Source organism: Sparus aurata, chromosome 12, assembly GCF_900880675.1.
Source record: "Sparus aurata chromosome 12, fSpaAur1.1, whole genome shotgun sequence".
In the NCBI taxonomy this organism is placed as follows: domain Eukaryota; kingdom Metazoa; phylum Chordata; class Actinopteri; order Spariformes; family Sparidae; genus Sparus; species Sparus aurata.
The window spans coordinates 10,279,336-10,289,054 of NC_044198.1; positions in this window are offsets into that span (position 1 = coordinate 10,279,336).

Here is a 9,719-nt window from a genome sequence, read left to right on the forward strand (position 1 = left end):
CTAAAGAGGAAACAACTCACACCAGCTTCCAGGTGGATGGATATGCAGTACACCATGCCAAATGGCTTCTTTGATATGGTTTGACAGTGTGGAATAAAACATGACACACACTCAATTTAACTTTTCACTAAAGTTGAAAAAGTTCTAAACTGAACAATTCAAGTAATGTCAAGGTGAGTGAAACAGGCCCGCGGGTCGCTTTTAAAGTTCAAGCAACAGGGACACTTTCTTAATACAGCAGTGCTGCAGTCAGTTTGTTCGGTTCATGTTTCGGTAGCATCGCGAGTAAAAAGGCAATATTCATCAGTTTCCTATGTGGAGTTTCCATCATGGCAATAATAGGGTTTCACAGTAGCATTCAATATATAGTTTGTTTTCTTTCAAGGTGCACTGTGTCATTTTGGGAAAAACATTTCAATTAGAAGAGAAAGATCTTCATTGACTGATTTATTTGCAAACAAACTAAATAAACAAACCTTTTATTTTCACGAATTAGTAAACTGCATGAACAAACTCACCTTAAAGGACGAAACAATTTCATACTGTTTTACTTTGTTTATATTTGGCGGACCCTGCCACCTTCCTATTTCCAAACAGTGTTCTGGGGACCTTATTTTCCTCTGAGAGCAGCTTGTTTATCCAGCAATGGAAATACTACATTTTGTGATGTTGTGAAATTGTTGTTGTGCACCTATAACCATCAGACAGTGTGAAAAAGTGTCAGCTTTTTTAGGACCACATTTAATATAGCCATTATGTATTTATCCCTTCAGATGCAGAACGGTTATTAAATGTATTTAACATTCATAATAACTGCTGAATAGTCTCAGTGTACAGGAAAAAAACAGTATGCTGAAAATGTGCTCGAAAAAAGTTAATTGCTGAACATCATATCCCCCTATGTATGTATGTGGCTTTAAGGTTTCCTTTTAATTAGATTTATTTAGACTTCAGGGAATTAAGGGTCTGTTATGAGGAATTTAATTGGCATTCTTTTCAAGTTCTGTCTTCTTGCTGAACTTCTATATTACCCAGCCCAGAAGGTTTACTGATTAAACATTAGGAGACCTGTTATGCCTTTTATTTTGACCTTTCAAAATAAAAGGCATAACGTTCAGAGCGTTCTATATAAGTTCTTTTGCATGTAAAAGATGCATAATTAGTTATTGTCAACTTTAGCACAACTGCTCTGTTGTTGTTAGCGGTGCTGGCTCAGGCATGTGTGAGCTGGCCAATCAGAGGAGACTGGGTATTGAGGAAAGGGGGGCTTAAAAAGACAGGAGAAACAGGGCGGGATTTAGGCCTGCAGTTCTGGACAGTATGAGGAAAGTTGTGTATTTGTTCAGCACTAAAGCATGTAAACCTATTCTTATAGTAACCCAAAATAAAAAGATGAACCTTAAGATAAGCAATTTTCTCTTTTAGACACAAGTTTAAAGTTCCAATAAGTAAGTATTGAATAATGACTGACCTACCAACCCACAGTGTCGGTATTTGACAATACAGGAAGAAGACTTTAAAAACACTAATTGCACCTTTTAAACATCAAAGAGTCTTGTGGGAGTCACTTCCTGTGTTTGTAGCCAGTGAAGGAGACACAGAGGAATCAGGTAGATTTACACAACTTGTTTTACTGCTGCAGACACAGGTGTGTGTTTGTGTGATTCAGTATAAAGAATTCCCGCCGAAGGCATACACCTCCACGCGTACACACACACACACACACACACACACATGCTAGTGTTTATAGCACCGTGCAACTAAAAGTGCACACGCTCACAAATGTATTTAAGTATTTAAACGCAGACAGGTGCACACACACCACACTGACACGAGCACACACGACATACCAAGGTGCATTCGTAGGGACGAGCGCTCAGCCGCTCACACAAGCGCACACACAGTGTTTCCGCAGCAGACGTGCATGCCAAACAGACAGCTCATTCCCTCGTGCCTCAGAGAGTCCAAGGGAGTAAAAGCGAGTCTGAGATCTGTATCGGGGCATTTAAATCAGAAACAGGTGCAGGCACGCGGTCCGTCTCGCTCGCTCTGAAAACGCGCACACGCACAGAGATGCATCTTAATTTTCAGTGTGACATTATCTTGCAAATCTGTTAATTGTATTTAAGGAGGATTAGATTATCTCTGAACTCTGACCTCTTCGTACATGTTCTAGTTTGCCAGACAGGAAATTGCTATATAACCATTACATGGCCTTCAAGTCAAAGCAGGGCTAAGTGAGATACAGTGCTTCAAATTAGTCTCACTTATCTTCTTTTCCAGCTTTGTTCAACCTTGTAAAGGGCTTTCTACTCAGAATCTCCCATATCTTGTCAGGAATTCAAAATTCCTTGGAATGATCAGGAACGTATATGTTTAGAGATAATAAGCTTCTTACCAAACATGTCAGTCAGCTGTAAAGCAGAGCAGCGGAGAGAAAAGAAGAATGCAGGAAGAGACGGTTAAAAATGTAAGGAAAAAGGGAGGAAACGAGTTTAGTGTGTGTGTGTGTGTGTGCGCGCGTGTGCTTTATGGGAAGGACCCGGTCATGAAGTCAGGATGAGGCCGTAACTGTGAGCAGACACGGGCAAGAGATGAGTTACTGCGCCAGGCTTAGCCCCGTCCCAGAGGGAGATGCTCACATCTCAAACAAACATACCCGAGGACCTGAGAGAGCCATGGAGCCGGCTGAAAGAAAATACTAATTTTCTTTCTTTCCATTACTCCTCGATCCCTTTCTCCCAGCTCTCTTTTTCTCACATCCGTGCGAGCAGGGAAACCTTATTTGCAAACTATTTACTTCTTTCTAATTAGTCATGTTAGACTGTTACTTTTACATCTAATTCATTAGAGTACCATTAAGTTGGGATTAGCCAAACAAAAAGCAAATGCTAAAAGTTTCTGTTTGTTTGGTTCATTAACAAGGAAAACAGTTTTTTTCAATTTCAGTGAGCATTGTGGCTGCTGTTGTCGGTCAGCTACTTTTCACTGCATGGCAGTAAAGCACTCACAGCACATACCGCCCACTGTTGGTGTCAGGAGGTAAAGGACAGCCAAAAGTGTCTTCCAAAGCCACCCAGACAGGCTACTTATGCAACCATGACATGATTAACCTGCAGGAGGGAACCGAAGCAAAAAATGTAGGGCACTAACTCAACAGCAAAATAATCTGCAACATTCTGACAGTCAGTTCATCATGTTAGTCTCTTTTTGTTTTTGCATCCCATGCGGGAGCATTTCCTGTTTTTCAATCACAGTAAAATCAATGGTGTTGGCCTTGTGATGGGCAGTTTTTCCTGTTTCTGACATTTTCATACATTACAAAGATTCATCAGATTGATGGGGCGCCCTGTCAAGCCCGAAGCAATCCTGGAAGCTGGCCTTTGGGAGGTGCTTTTACTCAATAGCTATTATTGATTTGGTTCTGTTATAGAACAATATACACGAGACAAGATGAAATAAAAAATAACATGAATCATAATAAAAGAATAAAGATAAAATTCAACAAGCTATAAATAGCATGTAGCACAGACAAGGTGTTTTGCAAAAAAAGTGAGTTACACAGGATAAAAACACCAAGTTAATGTACAGTAATTTATTCACATGGACATTTCAATTACAGTGGAATATTAAAGTGAATTTCAAGACTGAAATTGTCAGCAGTCATGGTTTGTATTTCCTTCAGCATGACAGAACCAAATCAAACATTGCAGCATGATATGTGAAACTGTAAATAACAGCACAAAGTAAAAAGAATTCATAGTACTATCCGACTATCCGACTTATAACCTTATTCTGAGCACCCATGATACCTTGCACCAATTGCGGTCATGACTTTTGGCAAAACACAAGATAAGCAGAAATAAAATAAATAGAATCTTGCCACTTCAGTGGACTAGCATTTTCCAACAGGACCCTAATACTGATACATCAAGATCAACGTTCTAGATTTATCTCTATTGTCATTTTACCCAGCTGCAACAAAACTGTGTCTGACAGTCTCTCTGTAGTAAAAAAAAAAAAAAAAAAATCGCTAAAAGCTAATAAATAGAACAGAAAAACAACAAATAAGTCAAATTAGCATCAGTAAGTACAATTTCTTAGATCAAAACAATTTCTTAGAGCGTTCGGTAGCCTACGGCATATCAATCATTTATTAAGATCTAAGTTAGTGACTTTATAAGGCAAATTCTATTAACACTTCAGAAACTTAGCGATCACTTCTAACTGCATCAGTTTTTATTATTCTTTGTTATGCTAGTTAACCGAGCAACGGAGGTTTCACACATCAGGTGTTGCCCCAGTGATCTCAAACTCCTTGTTACAATCGTATGTTCCATAAAGTGGTGAACCTCACCCCGTCCTTGCTTGTGAATGACTTAGCCTTTCAAGGATGCCCCTTTCATACACAGTAATGACACTGTCATCTGTTACCAGCAGTGTTGTGTACTCTAATTACTTTTTTCGTGTAACGTGTAACGTGTAACGTAACGTGTTAGTTTCGTGCGTCAAGCAATCAGTAACTTCGTTATTTTTTAAAAAAAGTAATCTGTTATTTTAAGAATTTCTCCGGGTAAGGAAAGGAAAATCCCGACTGCAGCCTGCTTTTTGTCAGACAGTACTTTGACACCTGCGGATGTGTCAGCGGAGGCGCAGCACTCTGATGCGTCTGTGCCCTGCTGCTGACCTACGTTACCTGTGTGTTTGTGTGTGTGTGTGTGTGTGAGTGTTTTCGAATCCCTGGCAAGATGGCAGGGAGGACAGCTTTTGCATCGTGGAAGTACGCACATTATTTTCAATACGCCAGCGAAAAGGACAAGAACAACATAACGGTAAAATGCACACTCTGCGTTGGTGAAAAGCTTCTGTCGACCACAAAAAATTCCACTTCAAATTTGAAAAAACATCTTGTATCCAAGCACCACTCTATCACCCTGGTATTTTATTCGGCCTGTTATAATTTTTGTTTGAGATAGAGGCAGCTGTTAAAATTTCTGTTAGATTGTTGACTGGTCGTTAATTTCTAAATGGGTCTGAATCTGCTACCTGTTTACCTCAGATTGTGTTTACAAGTAAGTGCACTTTATGCACTTTCATAACTGCATTCAGGTTAAAAAAAATTCAGGAGTTACCTAATCTTGTTTGGTGCTCATATATAAGCTACCTGGGCTGGGTAGGTGTGAATTTTGATTCATATTTTCTGTGATAAAAAAAAAAATATATATATATATTAATAAAACGCTATGTGGCATATTGCTGACTGAGTGGTTATTGTTATCCTGCAGAGTTAATTTGGTTGGATGACTGACGTTATTCATCATTGTCACGACTTCTCGGTGCATTTAAAGGAGGCTGTGTGTGTGTCAGTTAAGTTGCAGCATGTGCGAGGCGCTGCAAATGGCTTTTAATTTTTGGTAACGCATAAGTACTCTAACGCACTTTTATTCATAGGTAACGCTGTAACGTAACTGATTGCTTTTAATTGATAGTAACGTTGTAACTAGGGCCGGGACTTTAACGCGTTAATTATGATTAATTAATTACACAAAAATTAACGCGTTAAAAAAATTAACGCATTTTAATCGCACTAATTTTTGCACCACGGAATGTTTCTCACTGGAAGAGTTTCAGGGGTACCGATTATACTGGAGCACCAACTAACAGTGTTGGTAATAACGGCGTTAGAATAAACGGCGTTACTTTTTTCAGTAACGGGTAATCTAACTAATTACTATTTCCATCGTTACAACGCCATTACCGTTACCGACTATTAATTGTGGTGCGTTACAAACTGTGGCTGCTGTCATCCGACTCGGCTCTCAGCCACCGGAGCTGCAGAGCTTTTTTATTTTTCCTCCGGTGAGGCAGGAGGGAGGGGCGAGACAACCGCATAGGTGATGGTGATTGGCTGTTTAACGTTGAGTGAGAGTTCTTAAGCCAATCAATGGCAATGTTCGGTTTACACACAAACCACACACGCACACAGCAGCCTCACACACAAACTAGCAGAGGTGAACTGCAGCAATGGCGAGTCCGGAGGGAAAGTTAACGTTTTCAAAGTGGATGTACAGACACTACTTTAATCTCCTTTGTCCACGTCCGTTGTAAGCAACTCTGATCTAATGAATCATCTCTCAGCAGCACACGCTTCTACAAAACTAACACTGCCCAAAAACTCTGTTGCTGACGCTGTTGATGATGACAGCAGGCCAGGTGTGGTTAACGTGAGCTCCGCTAACAGCTTCACTAAAACTTGTGACACAGACTGAACTGAATGCAATGATAGACAGGTATGTTGTTGAGAACTTGCTCCTGTTATCAACAGCTGACTCAGACTCCTTCAGAGCTTCACTGGTAAAATATCAGGGAGAACAGGAGCCGGTCCGCCATAAAGAAGACATTTTCTAAATACATGGATTCTGAGTAGCTAAAATGAATGCCGAGCTCAAATGGGGGAATAATTAAAAGTAACACAGTAGTTACTTTTCCTGGTAACTAATTACTTTTATAGTGGAGTAATTCCGTTACTAACTCAGTTACTTTTTGGGAGAAGTAACTACTAACAATAACTAATTACTTTTTTAAAGTGACGTGCCCAAAACTGCCAACTAACGTTCATGACTTTAGACAACAACAATGAACGAAGGAGCAGATGAGACTGCTTTGGTTGGCCCCGTGGATGGGAAATTTTGTTTTCAAAAGCGGACGGATGGCAGCGTAGATAAGAGCATGCTATTGCTGCACTTTATGGCAAAGCGTTTAGCTTAGTGGGTAGAGCAGCGTCTCATGTGCTGAGTCTCTGCAGCGGACCCAGGTTCGACTCCTGGCCTGGGTCCGTTTGCTGCGTGTCACTCCCCCTCTCTCTCTCCCTGTTTCCTGTCATATCTTCAGCTGTTCTGTCAATAAAGCCATAAAAGGCCAAAAAAATATTTAAAAATTGCACTGGTCTGTTGGTCTTGAAAAAAAAAATAAAAAAAAATGTGTTGCTTAAGCATCTGTATTCAGTCATTATTCAATGGTATACTAAAATCCAAGTGAAAAAAATTGCTTCTCACTGTTCTCAGGTATGCGAATATGCGATTAAAATGCGATCAATTTCGATTAATTAATTACAAAGCCTCTGATTAACTCGATTAATTTTTTTAATCGAGTCCCGGCCCTAGTTGTAACCTAATTAACTACTTTCCAATGTAACTATTCCCAACACTGGTTACCAGTGAACCTCTTTACCTGTGGGGTGTTCTAAACAGGAGCATTTCACAAATTTCCCAGTCTTTTGTTTGCCCCTGTCCCAAATTGTTTGAAACATGTTGCAGGCATCAAATCAATACATTTGATGAGGTAAAACATAAAATGTATTGTCTTTGTACTGTTTTCCATCAAGTATAAGACAAAAAGGATTAACAACGAAATTCTGTTATAAACCATCAAAACATCAACCTTCATATATAGTAAATGGGCAAGAATTGGCAGCTTACATTTTGCAGATGTTACTTGTTACTTGTTGAGGTATTGGGATACACAAATGCATTATCGCTGCACCTCTGTCTTCCTCAGCAGAGTGTTGTTGGCTAATTCTAACGAATGGTTAACCTAAACCCATGTGGTTTCTCTCCAGTGGAGTTACCATCATCCAGACATTAATCTGCATTGGATCATAGAGCTGCTGAACACCAAATCTTCCAGCTTTCCTGATCTCCGTCACTTGAAACGTCTCCCTCCATCTCTCCGCTCGACTAATTTTCTTTTCGTGATGAAATAAGAGGATGAGAGTGTTGCAATTTCTTTTTCCGCGCATCCATTCACACCTCGTCGCCTCTCTCCTTGAATCCCACTTTCTCATCCTGTCGCTCACTCTCATTTTTTTGATTGCCTTCTTCTTTATGCCTCTCTCACACTTCCTATTCAGGATTGCTTGAAAAACAAGTTTTGCCACGGCTTTATCGCCGTTGCTCTCGCTGTCTCCCTCTTTTTATATTGCCCTGCCTGCCATGTCTTCTCTGCACTCCTCTCCATTCTCTCGTCGCCACTCGAAAATCTTTCCACCTCATACCCAAACCTCATACCAGTTCAAATCTAAATGCTAATGATAGTTAAAGTCCTTGACCCTTCCCTTTTGCGATTGTCCTCGCTGCTGAATTTTGTATGATGGTAGAAAAAGGAAGTGAGAGTGAAGAGCGGAGTTTATTGTGGAGGGGTTAAAGGCTACTGGCTCTCATTATTAAGATCTGACAGAGGGAGATGAGAGAGAGTGACAGAGGAATGGAAAAGAAGGCAGTCTTTCAGATTAAAAATGTATATATAGAGAGCTTTGAATTAGAGGCCCGGGGTCATGCAGCCGTAAGAGTTTAGGTGTGTGTGCTTGAACGTATATGGCCTTTCATTTGTTTGTGGACCCGTTTCATATCATATACCAAGGCCTCACCTCGTGCATGATTGGGCCGTAGGTTAGATGAGCTTCTATCATTTTCAAGTCTGCAGATATTAGAATCCTATTAAAGGCTCGATATAGAAAAGGCAAGATTGGCAGGAAGGTGATTGACAGCAGACATTTAGAGTTATTGAAGTGTGTTTGTGTCTGTGGAAGTGTGCGCGTGTGTTCAAATGGGCGTTCGAGTGCATTAGTGTGTATTGATGTGTGTGAGTGTGTGTGTGTGTTTGTGTCAGGTATTGAGCGGAATACTCTTTAAGCTGCTGACCTTCAGAAGCAGCTAAGTGACAGGTAGGATCACAGCCCTTTGGTTTAATAATGAACCAGCTGACATTTGAAGATCAGATCAGCAGCTGCATTATCATCAGGACTGCAGAGTAACAGATTACATTCACATTTATGGTTTGGCTCTGCCTTGTATCCACAGCTATCTTCAATGGGTCGAAGACATGTAGGAACTTGACTAAAAACTGGTAATATCAAGTGTGTCCTGCTAAAGTTACCATAGGCTCCAGTATTGATTGGTAGATTTGACATTTTTTCTTAAATAGAATGAATTAGCCCACAAACAATCATTAGGTGTTTTATAAAATGTAGAGCATAGCACTGGAGATACCATATTTAGGGGTTAGATTTTTATTGGAGCCGTTTGAGCTCGTAACAATGTCATCCACAAAAATGTCCAGTGGTTTCAGAAGAAGAATCTTTATTTATGTCACATACCATACAATGTAGTACATGGTAGAACCGGTACTCTAAATTCAACCCATTGCTTGGAAGCAGTGGGCAGCATACACAGCCAGGGACAAACTCCAGACTTTAGCTAGTGCCTTGATTCAAGGGCACTGACTGGAGAATTGACTTCATCAATGACCTCAATAAAATTATTTCAGTTCCTTTTTGTTCTTATTAACAGAGCATAAAAAAGCGGAATTTTCCAGTAACGACACAAAAAACCCCACAATTTATTCATTTAAGGGTCAAAGTTGTAAAAATAAGTTTTTGAGTCTGATTCCCAACTCATCAGATACTCACGCTTTGGTTTCCCCAACTCGTCAAATTGGGATGGCAGCCAACCTGACCTTAAATCCAAAAGTTTCTGTATCCGACGAGTTGGGAATGAGACTCAAAAATCAACTTCCTTACCAATTAGACCTTTACGCTTACTTAGACTTTTGGAGAAATAAGATCATGATCAACAAAACCGAGAGTATACAAGTCATTACCAAGACCAAGACTTTGAGATGTTAAGAACGCTTCAAGACCAGGACTAGAACAGTTTAAGTCC